This window comes from Scylla paramamosain, chromosome 19, assembly GCF_035594125.1.
Source record: "Scylla paramamosain isolate STU-SP2022 chromosome 19, ASM3559412v1, whole genome shotgun sequence".
Taxonomy (NCBI): Eukaryota; Metazoa; Arthropoda; class Malacostraca; order Decapoda; family Portunidae; genus Scylla; species Scylla paramamosain.
In genome coordinates this window covers 6,716,214-6,737,116 of record NC_087169.1, presented here as the reverse complement: position 1 = coordinate 6,737,116, position 20,903 = coordinate 6,716,214, and the positions used below count along the sequence as shown (strand labels likewise).

Here is a 20,903-nt window from a genome sequence, read left to right as displayed (position 1 = left end):
AGCAGTCCGATCTGGGGTTATTTGTGGTTCCCTCCCTAGATGGGGACTCCGATGCTGGTTTAGAAGTCACCATATTGAATTTTATAGTTTTGAGTGAAATGTGTGTATAATTAGGTGCGTGGCGTTTTGTGTAATGAAAGCGAGTAGTTTTTAGAGGGCAGGCTGTGACTGCCCCCTTTTGTTGCGAGAAAAGGGAAGTGTTCAGTATATTCACAGCTGAGTTACTGATAAGTTCGTACTATCTACTGATCCAGTGTTTAGAGCTAACTGGAAGTAATTATCGTTTCTACATGTGTCTACTGCCTCCTCCTCTGGGTCCGAAGGTGGCTTATAGCAGACGACATTTGCTGAAGCTGCTGATGGCGGCCATATTAGCGGCTGAGCAACCTCTACTGGGGACTTATTGGAATACACAGCAAGAAAACTGCTGATGTGTCTGAAGAACAAAGTAATGAATCATTGCAGGATGCTGCTATGGGCATAACATGTGAATAGTGGTGGTGACAGATTCCAAAAACAATGGAGATATTACAAGCTACACCAAGCCTTGGTTTAATGGCTTCTGAGTATAAATACATGAGCATTACCGCCTGAGGCAAAAGAGGATAATACTTGTTCAATCGAAAATAATATATCTCTACTTTGGGAGTGCCTCAGTAATAGTGTATCAGCACGCGAGCGAGGCTAACCTCACCTTATGTCCGATTTTTTTACTTATTTATTTATTTATTTATTTATTATTATTTTTTTTTTACCATACTTTACTTCACCACAGCGAGTACTTCCAGCATGTTGCGTGTGAAACTTTATTACCCAGTGTTCATGGCAAGGCACAGAATCCATTTTTCGTGCTGCCTGGGTAAGCATGTGGCTGGGACTCATTGGTAGTCTTCTTGGTCCAACTTCCTCAGGAAGGCTAGTAATCTCAGTAAGCTATAATCGTCGTTGACACTTCTTTAGAGCACAATGGTGAAAATCAATAGTCTGCCACTCGTGACAGCTGGGCAGAAACGTGCTTATGCTGTTATTATTTTCATCAGTAATGACCGAGAGCGTCCTTTTTTACCTCGAGCAAATCCAAGGTCAGATCTAGATCCAGATCCAGATCAATTATCTAGATCTGATCAGTATTGTAAATAAAAGACGCCTTTAGTTAATTTGCGAACACTGCGAAAATAAGAAGGATAATCATGTCTCATGGCAATGCGCCCTGCAATGCAAAGTAGACTTAGCTAAGTAAGCTAAAGGGAAGGGACACAAACGTAGTAGATGCAATGTAACACCAAATAAAGCAAAATATCGGTACTGAAGTTCCATATTATAAGTACTCAATAAAGAACAAAGATCTGGTAAGGTCAAAAGCCAAGAAAGACTCTAAGAAAAACACTGTATAAGTATAGGACAAGAATATAGGATTAATTCTTAGAAAAGATAATCACATAGGCCCCGAATATTAAAGATATATATATATATATATATATATATATATATATATATATATATATATATATATATATATATATATATATATATATATATATATATATATATATATATATATATTTTTTTTAGATTATTTAGCAACACTGTGGTTTTAGTTTCATGTTACAAAAGGGATACAGGTCTGCTAGAGGCAGGGCAATGTAGAATGACAAAAATGATACAAGGGATGCAACACATTTCTTACAAAAGATAATTAAAGCTTTTAAATTTACATCCGTCCGGAAACTTTTAAATTTACATCCATCCGGGAAATGTAGATTAGGAGGGAATATGAGTTATTCAAAGTGGTATAAGATATATAACAACGGTGACATAAACAACATTTTTAGGATTAACAATCAGATAAGACTGGAAAGAACGGAGTCAGTATTGACAGAGAAAGAGAAAGAGAAAGAGAGAGAGAGAGAGAGAGAGAGAGAGAGAGAGAGAGAGAGAGAGAGAGAGAGAGAGAGAGAGAGAGAGAGAGAGAGAGAGAGAGAGAATTGGTTATGAATGGAGTTGTAGGTTGTTGAAATATATGCAGACACAATAATCAGATATTAGTGCCATGTCAACAGAAATTTTACATATTAGACACATTTATGATGCAAGGGTAATATGTGAATTTGTAGAGGACCGACTTTCACCAGTTGCACTTTCACCAAATTTAATTTATTTGGGCTTTTTACCGTTCTTCTAACTGTTTGCCCTTAGCGGATGCCATTCTTACATAAAAAAAAAAAGGATAATAAGAATGTTCTTGAATTTCAAGCAATCACTTATGTCCTCCAACATTCAGTTTCAATGTCTGCATCGTCAAAAAGAAATTTATAATGCAAAATATTTTCATTAAGATATTACATTTATATGTCAATAAAATTCACTGAATAAAATTTATACATTTTGTTCACGTGGCCAGGCTCTCACTAGCGACAGAAAGGCAAGTAGACTGGGTAAGGCGAGTTTTCCTCCTAATACAAGAAAAACTCTGGTTGTGTGAAGATATAACCACAAAAGTTCACGTTCTAAATAGTATAAAAATGCATACGTTTAAATACAGGTTTTTTTTTTAATCTGTAGGTTCTTGAGTGTTTCTGTGTTTAAATTAAATACACACATCGCACTGAGGAATTTCAGTGAGTATAGGCAATTCTTTTCCTTACGCATGTTTTATTGTTATGCTGGTGAAGGGTATAGTATCAAGCGCTTATGACTTTTTTGTTAGTTATTGTGCGTTCATATACGTGCTTTATAACACTATGTAACAAAATTTAACTTTTCTGTCTTGTCCTTGGCCTCAAACCATAATTTTTCAGCTATTTCCATGAAAAAAAAAAATCCTAAAACTTTGCTTTTGTAGTTAGAACAATGAGTTTACATTTTTGCCTTATGGACTAGAATGGTTACTATTGGTTTTCACGTCAGGTAAAGACCTTTGCAAAATCTCAGTTGCTCATCTAATTGCTTTTGAAATGTTGCAAATAAGTTAAAACAATTAAAAGAAAATTCTAAATGTTCTAAACATTTTTTTTTTTTAATAAGATAATTCTTGAACAGACCAGATCTAGCAAGAAATTTCTTATATTTAGAAAATTTTGCTTACATTTCAGAAACTTTCTAAAATCTTCCAAAAGATTCTACCAGACACTTTTAGAAGCTTCTAGAACATTTTAGCATATTCTATTCAGTGTAAACATTTTCAAAATATTCTACAATTTTCTAGGATACAGTAAAAATATGAAGTATCAAGACTTTTTTAGAATCTACAAGAATTTTCTAGAATGATTCAGACTATTCTGTAGGAGGAGGCAGCAGGCCATTGCCGAAACGATAATTACTTCCAGTGAGGTCTAAAGCACTGGATCAGGACGTGCTGTGAAATTATCATTAAAACCAGCTGTGACCTCACTGAACGTTTCCCTTTGTGTCTCACAACACAAAGAGGCAGTCACAGCCTGCCCTCTAAAAACAGCTCTCTTGCTCCATACAAAACTACAAGCACATAATAACACACACACACTCTTCAATGAAAAAAATTCAAAATTATCATGGCGACTCCTATACCAGTCTCGGAGTCCCCGGGCAAGGCAATTCAGGCAATGCAAAATAGGGCATTCAAGATAGCCTAGAGATGATTATGAAGAGATGTGCTTTCTGATATACTAGTGCTACGTAGTAGTATTAGTATTATTTTTAGTAGTAGCAGTACTACTACTACTACTACTACTACTACTACTACTACTACTACTACTACTACTAATACTACTACCACTACTACTACTACTACTACTACTACTACTATTACTACTACTACTACTACTACTACTAATAATAATAATAATAATAATAATAATAATAACAATGATAATTATTATTATTATTATTATTATTATTATTATTATTATAATTATTATTATTGTTATTATTATTATTATTATTATTATTACTATTATCATCATCATCATTATTATTATTAACCATAAACAACGAAGCTCTGGTAAGTTTAAGGAACGAAAAAGCTTTAGGAGTTACAGATACTTCTGATTTCCGTCAAAAAAAAAAAAAAAATAAATAAATAAATAAAGACCAGAAATAAGGTGATAATAAAATGAATTCTTAGGAATGTTAAAAGTATAAGTCCCGAAGTAATACTAAAGTTGTGTTTCGCCCTAGTCACACTTTATCTATAACATGTTGTGCAGTTATGATCCCCATATTACAAAAAGGATATAGTTGTATTAGAATTAATACAAAGGAAAATGACTTAAAAGAATCTAGGGATGAGGGGTATTCCTTACGAAATGAGACTGAGGCTACTAAATTTACATTTCTTAGAGAAACGTAGGTTAAGGTGGGACCTTATAAAAGTCTTAAAGTGATATAGGGATTATAACAAGTAAAACGTAACCACATTTTCAGATCAGTAATCAAGGTAGAACAAGAAATAAGAGGTTCAAGATTAAAAAAAAAAAAAAAAAAAGTATCAAGTGATAGAAAGGAACTGGTTCTCAAATATAGTGGTAGATGAATGGAACGGGCTCAGTAATCAGGTTATTATTGATGAATCATGAGGAAGCTGTAAACCATTAGACAAATTATGATGGGATGATAGATAGATAGATGGGGATGAGAGACTCCTACATCAGCCCCGGAGCCCCCATCTGGGGAAGGTACCACATATGTCTCCAGGTCGGACTGCTCTTCTGATAACGACCCTTAGCTAAGTGTCTTGACATCCGCCTCAACTTTTTCTTCATTAACGTTTGCAACATTAACGGTCTAAGATCTAATTTTCAATCTGTAGAACACCACCTCTCCTCTTCTAAACCTCATCTTCTTTTCCTCATGGAAACTCAGGTGTCTGAGGCAACTGACAGTAGTCCCTTTTCTGTTCCCTCCTACTTTTTCTATCCTCATTTTTAATCCAAAGCTGGATGTTGCGTTTATGTGCGCAACGACTTAACCAGCACTCGTGCCCACGCTCTTGAATCTTCCGAGTTTTCCACCATTTGACTACGACTACAGAGTCACTCTCAAACTAAATTTATCTGTGTTGTAAACCTCTCACCTAACTCCTCTGACCATAAGAAATTCTTTAACAACTTAACTTCCAAAGTGGAGCACATTCTGACTCTCTTCCCTTTTGCAGAGATCTCCATTCCTGAAAACTTAAATGTTCACCACCAGCTTTGGCTTTCCTCTCCCTTCACACACCATCCTGGTGCACAAGCCTTCAAATTTGCTATACTCCACGACTTACAGCAATTGGTGCAACATCCTACACGTATTCTTGACTGTCTGTGAGATACACCCAACATTCTTGAACTTTTCGTGACCTCTAATCAATCTACTTATGCCGTTACCCTTTCTTCTCCGTTGGGTTCCTCCGATCACAATCTAATATCTGTATTTTTGTCCTATCGCTCCAATTCCTCCTCTGGATCCCCATAAGCGAAGGTGGCTCTGGCGTTTTGCCTCTGCTAGTTTGGGGGACCTAAGGAGGTATTTTGCTAATTTCCCTTGGAATGACAACTGCTTAGCGACCCGTTTTTGTGTGCCGAGAGCTTAACAGTGGTGACTGTGTCTGGCATGGAGGCGTACATTCCTCTCTTTTTCCCGACCTAAACCTGCCAGACGTTGGTTTAACACAGCTTGTTCTCGTGCTATACATGATAAAGAGGTGGCCCACAAAAGGTACTTAAGCCTTCCATCACCAGAATCTCATGCACTTTATATTTTTGGCCGGAACCATGCCAAGTCTGTTCTCTAACGAGCCAAAAACTCCTTCATTAATAGATAGTGTCAAAGTCTTTCAAATCCAACTTCTCTCGTGACTTATGGCATCTAGCCATAAGTTATCTCCAATAACTTTGCTTCTTCTTCTTTCCCTCCTTTATTTCAACCAGATGGCATCGCTGCTATCACATCTATCTCTAAAGCTGAACTCTTCGCTCAAACCTTTGCTAAAAACTCTACCTTGGACGATTCTGGGCTTGTTCCCCTCTCTCCTCCACCCTCTGACTAGTTCATGCTACTGCTTAAAATTCTTTGCAATAATGTTTGCCATGCCCTCGCTGGCCCAAACCCTCGGAAGCCTTATGGACGTGATGGGGTAACGCCTATTGTTCTCCGAAACTGTGTCTATGTGCCTGCACCTTTCCTAGTAAGATTCTTTCAACTCTGTCAACATCTAACTTTCCTTCTTGCTGGAGGTTTGCCTACATTCAGCCTGTTCCTAAAAAGGGAGAAAGTTCTAATCCCTCAAACTACCGTCTTATTGCTTTAATTTCCTGCCTATCTAAAGTTTTTAAATCTATCCTCAACAGGAAGATTATTAAACATTTATTACTCCACAACCTTCTATCTGATGTATGGGTTCCGCCAAGGCCGCTCTACTGGTGATCTTCTGACTTTCCTTACTCAGTCCTGGTCATCCTGTTTCGGAGATTTTGGTGAAACTTTTGATGTTGCCTTGCATATATCAAAAACTTTTGATTGAGTCTTGCACAAAGATTTGATTTCCAAACTACCCTCCTTCTATCCTTCTCTCTGTAACTTCATCTCAAGTTTCCTTTCTGGCCATTCTAGTGCTGCTGTGTTCTTCTCCTAAATCTATTGACAGTGGTGTTCCTCAGGGTTCTGTCCTGTCATCCACTCTTTTCTTATTATTCATCAATGACCTTTTCCACGTCTTTTCATAAACGTCCAACACTTCAGGAAGTAAACATTTCACGCAGGGGAGCCACACAATGCCGGACTTCTGATCTTTCTAAAATTTATGATGGGTGGAGAGCAAACTTGGTATTGTTCAATGCCTCAAAAAATCAATTCCTCCATCAATCAACTCGACACAACCTTGCGGACAACTATCCTCTCTTCTTCAGTGACACTCAACTGTCCCTCTCTTCTACACTGAACATCCTCGGTTCCGAGACGTCTCCGCCAGTTTTTTTTTTTTTTTCTCACACCCCCAGCTGCTAACTCTGTACAAGGGCCTTATCCGAACATGTATGGAATATGTTTCTCATGTCTGGTGGGGGTTCCACTCATACCGCTCTTCTAGACTGGATGGAATCAAGAGCTTTTCCTCTCATCAACTCCTTTCCTCTAACTGACTGTCTTCAGCCTCTCTCTCATCGCCACAGCGTTGCATCTCTAGCTGTCTTCTACTGTTATTTTCATGCTAAATGCTCTTCTGACCTTGCTAACTGCATGCCTCTCCTCCTCCCGTGGCCTCCCAGCACAAGACTTTCTTCTTTCTCTCACCCCTATTCTGTCCACTTCTCTAAGTCAAGAATTAACCAGTATTCTCAATCATTCATCCCTTTCTCTGGTAAACTCTGGAACTCCCTGCCTGCTTCTGTATTTCCACCTTTCTATGACTTGAATTCCTTCAAGAGGGAAGTTTCAAGACACTTATCCTTCAATTTTTGACTACCGGTTTGGACACTTTGATGCGACTGGCATCTCAGTGGGCTTTTTTTTTTTTTTGTTTCTTTCACTTGGTCAATGTACCTACTACATAAAAAAAAAAGTTCAAGAATATATAAAATATTTTTTGTCATGTCAGTTTTTTTTTCTTTTTTTTCTGCCCCCAAAAAAGTGAAAATGGTGAAACTTACCTATTTGGGGTTAAACAATCATTCTAAAAGCCAAAAAAGTAAAGTTTGACAAGAATAATGAGCATTTTCTAGTGTTTTGCAATAAAAAATAGTTGGAAAATAATGCCAATCAAATACATGTTACATAGTGTAATTTATGCTCGTGTGTGTGTGTGTGTGTGTGTGTGTGAAATATATATATATATATATATATATATATATATATATATATATATATATATATATATATATATATATAGAGAGAGAGAGAGAGAGAGAGAGAGAGAGAGAGAGAGAGAGAGAGAGAGAGAGAGAGAGAGAGAGAGAGAGAGAGAGAGAGAGAGAGAGAGAGAGAGAGAGAGAGAGAGAGAGAGAGAGTGTGTGTGTGTGTGTCGTGTGTATGTGTGTGTGTGATAATCACAAGACTCATGGATCCATTTTCCATTCCTAACAGAGATGACTGAACACTGGAAACTTCACATGAAAAGCATAAGTATAATTTGTGATTAGGTGTTTGGTTTGAAGAAATTCATAATATTTCTGAACGAAAACTAATACCTATTTCGCCCGTTCCAAAGTTCTTACTCGAATAACAGTAGCCCTGTCGATTATTACCGTACTTAACAGAACAGCTAAACTTTACTCCCTCGCTGACAGAGTCGTAATGTAACGGATAAAAGATCAAGTCGATATTTAGCAACCATAAGTGCGAGGAGATGGATCGTTTGGTTCTGGCTTTGACTACTGATTTGGACACCTTATGGGACTGGCATATCAGTGTTTTTTTTTTTTTTCCTTGGTCAGTGTATCTCCTACATAAAAAAAAAAGTTTAAGATTATTCTAGAAAGATTAAGAACATTCTAGAACATATAGAAAGACTAAGAATATTCTAGATTACTGCTTGACAATATACAAGTAGGGGCTTACAGACCACCAATCAGTGCTGCTTTGGCTGCCTGAGAAGACACATCGCAAGAGCAAAAATGGCATCAAAAGGCTGGAGTCATTTTTCAGATACATTATGTTACATATGTGGTCAATTCATCAAGACAAGAGAAAAAGAAGTTCTCTGTGACAGCATCTGGAAAAAAAAAAAAAATGTGTGAAGCTTAAAAAGCATATTTTGCTGTGCCAGTTGGGGACCAAGACAGGGCCTGGACACCTCATTTTGCCTGTCCGAATTGTAAGAGAACATTAGAAGGTAAAATAGCTGTTAGTTTTTTTTTTTTTTCAAAAGTAAAATCCAATTAATAATTAATAACATAAATAAAACAAGTTTAACAGAAACTCATACTGTTGTTCTTTTACAGGATTGTGTAGAGGGGAAAACAGAGCCATGTAATTTGCTATTCCTGGAATAGCAAATTACATGGCTCTGCTTTTTCTGCATGGTGGATCCATCCAAACGCCGATCTGGAAAAAATGCACTTGCTGTTTTCTATCAAGATATTCCATCTTCCATTGCACTAGTACCACGCAGTGCTGATTTTTCCTGTACCATCTCCTCCAGAAAGAAGTCAACTATCAGAAGAACGCAGCAAGTCAGAAGATAAGCTACACAGAGAGGAATGCTGTGACTGTGACATCACAGATACAGTTGTAGCTAGGAGGAATTCTTACTACCCAAACCAAAGACCTCAATGACCTCATCAGAGATCTTGGTTTCACAAAGTCAAATGATGAACTTTTGATTTCAAAGTTGAAGGAATGGGATTTATTTGATGACAGTGTACAAGTGACCAGCCAGTGAAAACGTCACAAATATTTTTCCAGCTTCTTTGCAAAGGACAGGCTATGCTACTACAATAATGTAGCAGGCTTTGTATCAGGTTTGATGATATTGTAATTGCTTACAAAACTAAAAGCTTGAAAGCTGTACTTCTGCACAATGGAAACAAGTATCCATCTCTGCCTCTTATTCATTCTGTGCATCTTAAGGAGAACTACAGCGGTGTAAAGCTCCTATTGGAAACTTTGAACTACAACAAGTATGCCTGGGAAATTACTGGAGACTTCAAGATGGTGGCTTTCTTGATGGGATTGCAAGGAGGTTTTACCAAAAATCCCTGTTTACCTTGCCTCTGGGACAGTAGAGACAGAAAAGCACATTACCAGAGAAAGCACTGGCCTCCAAGGACTGACACTACAGTGGGAGAACACGATATCGAACATGAGCCATTGGTTTGTTACATCTCTTAACAAGGAGTCTGCCGCCTTCAAATATCTCCAAGACTTCTTTCCTAAGCTTTCAGAGCCAAAAGTGAAAGCTGGTATTTTCATGTGGATACCACAAGTATGGAAAATTGTGGAGTGCTCAGAATTTCTACAGAAACTTACGCAAGAGGAGAAATAAAATTTGGGAGTGTTTCATTGCTGCAGTCTTGGCAACAACAAGGCTGATAACTATATGGAACTGGTTGAAGCTTTAGTGAAAAGCTATGGTGAGATGAGCTGCAGAATGTCCTTGAAGGTCCATATCCTAGAACTAGAAGCTCATCTCGGCAACTTCAAGGAGAATATAGAAGCATATTCAGAGGAACAAGGGGAGCGCTTCCACGAAGATATAATGAACTTTGAACAGATATATCAGGGATCCTTCAATGAAAACATGATTGGAATCTACATTTGGCGGCTCATACGTGAAAGTGATTTGTTAAATTCACTCAAATTAAGAAAAAAAAATGTTAATTTTTAATCCTAAGAATTAGTTTCAAAAGTTTTATAACATTTTTTATCATGTCAGTTTTTTTTTTTTTGTAAAAAAAAGGTGAAAATGGTGGAATTTACCAATTTGGGGGCTAAACAATCATTTTAAAAGCCAAAAAAGCAAAGTTTGACAAGAATAATTGACATTTTATATTGTTTTGCAATAAAAATAGTTGGGAAATAATGCCAATGAAATACATGTTACATAGCGTAATTTGTGCTCGTTTGTGTGTGTGTGTGTGTGTGTGTGTAACAGAGAGAGAGAGAGAGAGAGAGAGAGAGAGAGAGAGAGAGAGAGAGAGAGAGAGAGAGAGAGAGAGAGAGAGAGAGAGAGAGAGAGAGAGAGAGAGAGAGAGAGAGTTGTGTGTTTGTGTGTGTGTGTGTGTGTGTGTGTGTGTGTGTGTGTGTGTGTGTGTGTGTGTGTGATAATCACAGGAAGACTCATGGATCCATTTTTCATTCCTAACAGAGATGACTGGGCACTGGAAACTTCACATGAAAAGCGTAAGGATAATTTGTAATTGGGTGTTTGGTTTGAAGGAATTTATAATAGTTCTGAACGAAAACTAATATTTCGCACGTTCCAAAGTTCTTACTTGAATAACAGTAGCCATGTCGATTATTACCGTACTTAACAGAACAGTTAAGCTTTACTCCCTCGCTGACAGAGTCGTAATGTAACGGACAAAAGATCAAGTCGATATTTAGCAACCATAAGTGCGAGGAGATGGATCGTTTGGTTCTGGCTTAGAGGCACCTCTGCCATGGTCATTGCCCATTACACAGGAGTCAGCTTATCCACTGTGTACCGGTGGGTGCGCCGCTGGTACGAGGAAGGCACTGTGGAGGATAGGCCTTATCGACCATGGCTCCGCAAGGCAAAACTTGACCAACATAATTATTTATTGTCATCAATGTAGCATATATATATATATATATATATATATATATATATATATATATATATATATATATATATATATATATATATATATATATATATATATATATATATATATATATATACTTTTTTTTTTCTAAATCGGCAGTTTGCCATTCATATGAAAAAAAAAAATAAATAAATAAATAAAATTTCTTGAGATATGAATCGGTATCATCCAGACTGTTTATTGTGTGTTTGCTGAAGCGTTCATTTTGCACGAAATAAAATTTTGGTTATGCATTGCTTACTTTGATATCAACCAAAATATAGTGCATAGTAATAGTAAACTGCACCTATAATTAGATTTCCAGCATTCATTTACCGAATTAGAATATATGCGCTGGCTTAACAAAGATATTTTATTAAGTGTGAATAATAGTGTCTTCCCCTGCTTGGTATTTACGTGTACACCAGTTAGTGTTAATTACACCATACTCACCATTCCCATTATTAATATGATTATCACTGTTATCATCATCGTTGTCACCATTATCCCTGAGATAATGTCTGGCTTGTTCAATGGCAAACTGTCATTTTTAGTAGCATTACTTGGAATTCCATCCGAGATTTGTCTACAAATCATTCTAGTTATTTATTTATTCATTTTTTTTATTTTTTATTATGTGTGATCCAGATTTTCGTCCCTTTAGTAATGGTACGTTAGACAATAGGAGATAGAGGCTGGCCAACGGCACGAACATTTCGAGGTAGGAGTCAAATCCTACGTACTATACTAATGCTAAATAAATAAATAAAAAATAAAATAAAATAAAATAAAATAAATAAATAAATAAATATAATAAATAAAGATAAATAAATAGTAAATAAATAAATAAATAAATAAATAAATAAATAAATAAAATAAAATCATCTGCGGCTAAATTGATTTTTCATGACGATATTCCCCTCTTAAAACTCAAGAAAACGAGATAAGCACAGAAACAGTGAGAGAGTTCAACAATTTACAGTAGAAAGAATAAATATTGATTGATTCACATTGATTTTTTTTAGTTTTATTGTACCGCAGCATCGTGGATACATGTCGCCGCTACAGTACTTTTAAGTAACAATGATTACAGGTTAAACTACTGATATTAAAAACAAAAGTGCGGCATGGAAAGAATAAAAAAAAATATATATATATATGTATAAAAAAGAAATACGACGAATAAAAAAAACAATAATCATTGAGAGAGAGAGAGAGAGAGAGAGAGAGAGAGAGAGAGAGAGAGAGAGAGAGAGAGAGACAGAGAGAGAGAGAGAGAGAGAGAGAGAGAGAGAGAGAGAGAGAGAGAGAGAGAGAGAGGTGTTTTGAATAATAAATTTAAAATGTAGGGCTACTGACCCCACTGACCCAGAACAGTGTCTGGCGTTGTTCGTTTTGTACCCAAGGCACTGGCCTCACTGACCCAGATATCTGGCGTTGTTTGTTATGTGCCCAAAATACTGATCTCACCAACCCAGACCCGATAACCGAACCATTGTTCTTTATGTGTCTACCTCACCTACCTCCAGGTTCTCAAAGTTTTTTTTTTTTTTATGTAGGAGGGGCACTGGCCAAGGGCAACAAAACTCCCTTCTCCCCAAAAATGCACACTGAAATGCCAGTCCTATAAAAGAGTCAAAGCAGTAGTCAAAAACTAATGGATAAGTGTCTTGAAACCTCCCTCTTGAAGAAATTCAAGTCATAGGAAGGTGGAAATACAGAAGTAGGCAGGGAGTTCCCGAGTTTACCAGAAGAAGGGAAGAATGATTGAGAATACTTGTTAACTCTTGCATTAGAGAGGTGGACAGAATAGGCGTGAGAGAAAGAAGAAAGTCTTGTGCAGCGAAGCCGCGGGAGGAGGGGAGGCATGCAGTTAGCAAGATCAGAAGTGCAGTTAGCATGAAAATAGCGATAGAAGACAGCTAGAGATGCAACATTGCGGCGGTGAGAAAGAGGCTGAAGACAGTCAGAAGAGAGGAGTTGATGAGATGAAAAGCTTTTGATTCCACCCTGTCTAGAAGAGCAGTATAAGTGGAACCCCCCAGACATATGAAGCATACTCCATACATGGACGGATAAAGCCCTTGTACAGAGTTAGCAGCTAAGGGGGGTGAGAAAAACTGGCGGAGACGTCTCAGAACACCTAACTTCATAGAAGCTGTTTTAGCTAGAGATAAGATGTAAAGTTTTCAGTAAAGGACAGACCGAAGATGTTCAAAGTAGAAGAGGGGGACAGTTGAGTGTCATTGAAGAAGAGGGGATAGTTGTCTGGAAAGTTGTGTCAGTTGATAGATGGAGGAATTGCATTTTTGAGGCATTGAACAATATCACGTTTGCTCTGCCCCAATCATAAATTTTAGAAAGATCAGAAGTCAAGCGTTCTGTGGCTTCTCTGCATGAAATGTTTACCTCCTGAAGGGTTGGACGTCTATGAAAAGACGTGGAAAAGTGCAGGGTGGTATCATCAGCGTAGGAGTTGATAGGACAAGAAGTTTGGTTTAGAACATCATTAATGAATAATAAGAAGAGAGTGGGTGACAGGACAGAACCCTGAGGAACACCACTGTTAATAAATTTAGGAGAAGAACAGTGACTGTCTACCACAGCAACAATAGTACGGTCAGAAAGGAAATTTGAGATGAAGTTACAGAGAGAAGGATAGAAGCCGTAGGAGGGTAGTTTAGAAATCAAAGCTTTGTGCCATACTCTATCAAAAGCTTTTGATGTGTCCAAGGCAACAGCAAAAGTTTCACCAAAATCTCTAAAAGAGGATGACCAAGACTCAGTAAAGAAAGCCAGAAGATCACCAGTAGAGCGGCCTTGATGGAACCCATACTGGCGATCAGATAGAAGGTTGTGAAATAATAGGTGTTTTAAGAATCTTTCTGTTGAGGATAGATACAAAAAACTTTTAGATAGGCAGGAAATTAAAGCAATAGGACGGTAGTTTGAGGGATTAGAACGGTCACCCTTTTTAGGAACAGGCTGAATGTAGGCAAGCTTCCAGGAAGAAGGAAAGGTAGATGTTAACAGACAGAGCTGAAAGAGTTTGACTACGCAAGGTGCAAGCACGGAGGCACAGTTTCGAAGAACAATAGGAGGGACCCCATCAGGTCCATAAGCCTTCCGAGGGTTTAGGTCAGCAAGGGCATGGAAAACATCATTGCAAAGAATTTTAATAGGTAGGATGAAGTAGCCAGAGGGTGGAGGAGAGGCTCAGGAAGAGATATCACCTGGGTTGACACCTCAGTCCGAGCCCCAACCTGGTGTCTGGCGCGTTAGGTGTCACTGCCGAGGGCGGGAACAGGCTGCTCCCCTGCCGAGACCAGACACGTTGGGTGTTTGCTCATGTAGTGAACCACCCATTTTGATAACTGCTTCTACATCTGCTTGCTTACCAGAGGAGGGTTCTGCCCGCAATTCAGGAGGCACGTGTGCAGGTAGTACGTGGAGGCCCGGCGTGTGGCTGGTTTGTTGTCGGATTGAATCGGGAACAGTTGCGATGATTTTGGTGGCCGGGTGTGGCCGCGTTTGTTGAGTATTGCTGCGTTGATGAGGCTGCCAAGCCTGATTACCTCTTGTTTGGGGTTCCTCTCTCCCGTGTTAGAGAGTTTTGTTTTCCCTGTTATGGGGATGAGAAGACATGTTGCTAGCCCGATCCCTCTTTGCTGTGGCTGTAGTGATGTTGTAGTTGACGTGGGTGTTAGGGCACAGCATCAAGAGGCAAGGTTGAATGAGGCTGCCTGTTATAATTTGCTCCTTGCCGCTCGAGAAGTACCCACAACGTTGCTGGGGCTTCATGTGGCAAATATACTATTAAATCTCAGGTGCTGGGCCTGAGAAGTAAAGTACGTAATGATGGGTGATATCTTCGAAGTGACAAGGAGTCGGGTTTGGCGCGAAGTGATTGCAAGCGAAAGCAGTTGCTGGGACCAGTAAAGATGGCCCAGATACACGCTAATCTGGCTCAAGTTGGGCAAATAGCTTGTATATATATATGTATATATATATATATATATATATATATATATATATATATATATATATATATATATATATATATATATATATATATATATATATATATATATATATATATATATATATATATATATATATATATATATATATATATATATATATATATATATATATATATATATATATATATATATATATATATATATATATATATATATATATATATATATATATATATATATATATATATATATATATATATATATATATATATATATATATAGCTATCACTTCAATGGGAGTAATTATTGTTTTAGCAGGTTCCTCCTGTATCCTTAAAGATATATATATATATATATATATATATATATATATATATATATATATACGAGGTGTGTCATTAAAGTTCCAGGACTGGTGTCCTAAAAGATGAATTTCAAACCCAAGCCACAAACCACCATATTTCCCCTTCAAAGTAATCCTTCTGGAGTATACAACTGCGCTCCCAACCCTCTACAGTCACTAATCTTTTTCTTACGTGCTTTTAAAATCATGTCCTCTGTTGCAGGTCGTTTAACAATGAGCGCTGAACAGCGAACAAACTTGAAGTTTTTGGTGCAGTTGGGGAAAACGCCGTCAGAAGCACTGGGTATGCTGCAAAAAGTGTACGGGGATGAGACAATGTCACGCTCACGTGTTTTTGAGTGGTGCAAGAGGTTCAAAGAGGGCCGGGAGGACGTGGAAGATGACCCCAGGAGTGGAAGACCCTCAACGAGCAGGAATGAGGCCAATGTTGAGCGTGTCAAGCAGATGGTGCGTGACGATCGTCGGTTGACTGTTCGAAAGATCGCAGATGAGCTTGGCATGAACCACAACAGCGTGTGGAAGATTATCACTGAAGATCTGGGCATGCGGAAAGTCTGTGCGAAGATGGTGCCGAGACTCCTGAACGATGACCAGAAGGGACGACGCATGCAGGTGTGTCAGGACATCCTCGAGCGTCTGGAAACTGAACCAGACTTGCTCAGGAGAGTCATCACCGGCGATGAGTCCTGGGTATTTGAGTACGACCCGGAGACCAAACGCCAGAGCCTTCAATGGAAGAGTCCGGCGTCGCCACGGCCGAAGAAAGCAAGGCAGTCCAGGTCCAGCTTCAAGGTCATGTTGATCGCTTTCTTCGATGTGAGGGGCATCGTCCACTGCGAGTTCTTGCCACAGGGCCAGACAGTCAACCAACATGTGTACAAAGAAGTACTGCGGCGTCTGCTTCGTGCAGTGCGCGAGAAGAGGCGGGAGTTGTGGCAGGGCAACTCGTGGCTGCTTCACCACGACAATGCGCCTGCTCACAATGCCCTGAGCATCAGAGAGTTCTTGGCCAAGAAGAACATCGCCGTGCTGGAGCAACCGCCCTACTCACCTGACCTCGCTCCGTGCGACTTCTTCCTCTTCCCCAAGCTCAAGGAGGTCATGAAGGGGACCCGTTTTGATGATGCGGACGACATCAAAAAGGCCGTGACGACGGAGCTGAGGAGCATCCCGCAAGAATCCTTCCAGCAGTGCATGCAAGCCTGGCAGAGAAGGATGGACAAGTGCATGCGGTGCCAGGGGGATTACTTCGAAGGAGATAACCTATAGTTTGTAGCCTGGATGTGAAATAAAACTTGTGTGGCACCAGTCCTGGAACTTTAATGACACACCTCGTATATATATATATATATATATATATATATATATATATATATATATATATATATATATATATATATATATATATATATATATTGGTGTGAGCATTTACTCCTACAGTGTGTCGTATCTATGCAACTTTTCATCCAGCAGCCGCGACTGCTCCAACTTCTCCTGTGCCTTCACTACTTTCTCCTCCACATTGCACAACCACAAGAGTCACCTTACAGCGATATTCATGTACTCCTGACACACTCAACTTGCTCCCAGACGCAGTAGCCTCCTGGTGTATCATCATGACACCGCCAGGCAATACTCTTACTGGCTGAACAAATCTCTTCTTCGGGCCATCAAGCAAATCTACCTCGGTGGCCTTTTAAATTTTCCACACAGAACACATTACCTCTCGGCCCAGCCTTCATCCTGCCCATTCTTACCTCCTTGGAGCCGCCATGTCACACCCATAAAATTAACTAAAAGTGCCACTTATATGGCAAAAAAATAAGAGAAGCTTTTTGCCCAACTTGAGCCAGATTAGCGTGTATCTGGGCCATCTTTACTGGTCCCAGCAACTGCTTTCGCTTGCAATCACTTCGCGTCAAACCCGACTCCTTGTCACTTCGAAGATATCACCCATCATTACGTACTTTACTTCGCTCCAATCCCTCCTCAGGATCAAGCTAAGCGAAGGTGCCTCTGGCGTTTTGCCTTTGCTAGTTGGGGGGACCTGAGGAGGTATTTTGCTGATTTTCCTTGGAATGACAACTGTTTCCGTGTCAGAGACAAGTCTTTATGTGCTGAGCGCATAACAGAGGTGATAGTGTCTGACATAGAGGCATACATTCCTCACTCTTTATCTCGATTCAAACCTTCCAAACCTTGGTTTAACACAGCTTGCTCTCCTGCTATACATAATAGAGAGATGGGCCACAACAGGTACTTAAGCATTCCATCACCAGAATCTCATGCAAGAGGGAGGTTTCAAGACACTTATCCACCAATTTTTGACCACTGCTTTGACTCTTTTATGGGACTGGCATTTTAGTGGGCATTTTTTTTTTATTAGATTTTTGTTGCCCTTGGCCAGTGTCCTTCCTACATAAAAAAAAAAAAAAACACTTTATATTTCTGCCCGGAAACTTGCCAAGCCTCCACCTCCGAGAGGTTCCGCAGGGTGAGGCAAACCAGCAAACAAACTAACCCAAGTATTCTATCTTCACTCTCAGCACCCCTCTCAACAAAGTCATGTGCTTCATGTAATAGGTCTCCTGTCTTAATCACTTCCAGCACTATGACTCAAGGACGAGCCCAACTCTGGCTCGCCCAAAACTTGGCAAACAGTAGGACAGGCCACTGGGCACTTTGCCCCCGCTGAGGTATCTACATGAACTCTGCACTCCTCTTGTGGTAGCACTGTTTTACTGCAATCGATCCCAAGAGTCAAAGAAACCGCGGGCGCTCGCCTCGCCTTAGGGCGAGGTACCTAAGTCTGAGTTTCCCGCCACTGCCTCCTTCGAGATCATGTCCACAGACGGAGGACTTATTCAGAATCTCCCATTTGCCAGGTCGTTCCCTAGAAGGAAATCGACAGCCGACACTGGCAGGTCTCCCGTTAGTACCACTCGCGCCTCTGCGGCCACTAGCGGGCACACAAGCCTCATCTCCGCCTTGGCGAAGCCATCTACAGCGCCAATTCCCTGGCACCACACACGCTTTTCTGAGACAGCTCGCCTCTCAGTAACATTTCTGCACAGTGACTATTTTACTGTTGCCTCTCTCAAAACAGTGACGGGTTACTCAACACCAGCAATTTCAACGATGCCCCGACACAAGAAAATGCGTCACCAATCCAAACCAGACCTCACGGGAGACGATGATATATCAAAAAAAGCGAGGATAGCCACTTCTACTTTTCTCCCCTCACAACTAAACACTGACCAAATCTCCTCACTCTCACCACCTCGATCGTGTGATACAATGAATGCCACCAGCTTCTGAGAGGACCTAGAAGCCGAGGCTGTCACAAACGTAGGACAGTAACATCTAAAATGTCTAGTATTTTTACAATAGCAGCACATAGGTTGCGTACTATACCTAAGAGTGCTGTGCGGCATACTCCCAGTCTCTCTTTTGTGAGCTGGGTAGAGACTTATTAGCGACGGGACATATTCGTCCTGCCTTGTTATGAAAGCCACTACTATAAGTTGACTTCATGACAGCTCGGCGCCTGGCGAGCCTCCAGACAAAATGTTACTGGCCAGACTTCCCACTAAACCAACGAGGCATTGATCGGTGAGCCAATATGTGGTCATCTGCCCACGTGGCCGCCTCCTTTAAGGTCTTAAAACTTTTTCTCCTGGAGCAGTGGCAGAACTTCCTTCTCCGCCACATTAACAAATTTCTCCATTACCATAAGGTTGTTTAACCCATGATAGGAAGTGAGACGCTCGTTAGCCACCCATCTTTCAAACATCTCGTGGAGGTAGCGGGCACAATCGATATACGAGTCACTGCTTTTTCTTTGCCACTCTAAACTGTATGCTTCTGGCTCCAGTTCATAGGCTCTCAGGATGTCAGCCTTAAGCTCCTCATAATTTTCTAAATCCTCCACTGACATTCTGCCATAAACTTTCAATGCCTTGCCTCTCAACAAGGCTTACCCGACGCTCCCGAGGCCAATCAAATTGTTATGTCTTCTCAAATCTCCTGAACCGTTCCGCCACCTTTTTTTCTCATCAAAATCAGATATCAACTTGATACTTCTCACTATCTGGCTTTCTACTGTATTTTCCTTCACTTTTCCTCCTCTCCTCATACCATGAGGTGAATTAATCTCTATCCGAGACTTATCCAATTTAGATATTCTGTTCCTCTCCACTCTTCCTTCTCCTCATACATTTTCTCCTTCTCGGTCTCAAACCTCCTTGCTTTCCTAGACTCTTCAGCCTTTCACCTCCTTGCCTTGGCTTCAGCTCCCATCTCAAATCTTCTCATCTCCCTGTTTTTCTCTCCCTCCCTGTTTTCCTTCTCGGCTTCGAGTCTGAACCTTTTAGCTTTTCTAGATTTTTTTTAACTCCATTCTCTTCCTCACCAATTTAAACCTCATCTCTTCATACATGCCATCTATATGCAAAAATCAACCAATACATACTGTGGGTAGGGCTAATCCAGCCTGAAACACCATTTATTGGACTTTGTGTCTTATCCTGCTATCAGCCACTTCTTCCAAAGCTTATTCTGGATACTGACACAATGACAAATAGACATACAACACTGATCACTAGAGCTTTCAGCTAATCATAGGGAGGTCGCCAACTCTGTTACAACCAGCTTCAGCCGCTCTCACAGCTGCCACTGACTCGAGTCAGTTTCCCTAAGCTACCTCCTACGTTGCTTAGTGCACGGCACAAATACAACGAATTCAGACACCTACTGGTCATCTACAACTATCAGATCTTTGAGGACGCTACTCGGTTTAACCCTCCACCGATAAAGGAGTGTAACAAACGACAACTTATCCCTCCAAGCTTGAAAGAAGCAATGAGCCACGTTTTATGGCGCAGACAGTAGAGGCAGTGCACATACATGGTGAGGGTTATACCCCAATGGACAAACCGCCCACGCTAACTAATTCAACCCCACTGTTCAGCAGAAATATTATGCACACTGAACCAGAGAGAAGTGTATCTAAAATCTTCCAGAAGAAAGACCCCCACCTTCGATAAGATTGTAAGTAGACCTTACAGTTATACAATACTTTGGTTTAGCCCACTTACGACAGTGGGATCAATATCAGTAGCATTTAACAAACACCACACACAACATTCATGACACTCAAATATAGAGTAGACCCACAACCAGAAACAGCACTTAGTTAGACAAAGGGGGAGAGAAAGAACAGAATACAGGCGCAAATATGGACAGTCAGACAACACAGACTGCAAGTGAAATCACTTTTCCACCTGCAGCAGCAGCAGACACACACCATGTCCCCGACGCGCCCTTAAAATACAATTT

General features: G+C 39.8%; 1 long non-coding RNA gene across 1 annotated transcript in view; it reads left to right on the top strand.

Moving 5' to 3' along the window:
- The window catches only part of LOC135110051 (uncharacterized), a 15,826-nt gene extending 4,630 nt beyond the window's left edge, over positions 1 to 11,196 (top strand). Inside the window, exons 2-3 of the long non-coding RNA XR_010273062.1 lie at positions 10,760 to 10,794; positions 10,959 to 11,196. This is a non-coding gene — a long non-coding RNA (uncharacterized LOC135110051). The remainder of the gene's footprint in view (positions 1 to 10,759; positions 10,795 to 10,958) is intronic.
- The last annotated feature ends 9,707 nt before the right edge of the window (positions 11,197 to 20,903 follow it).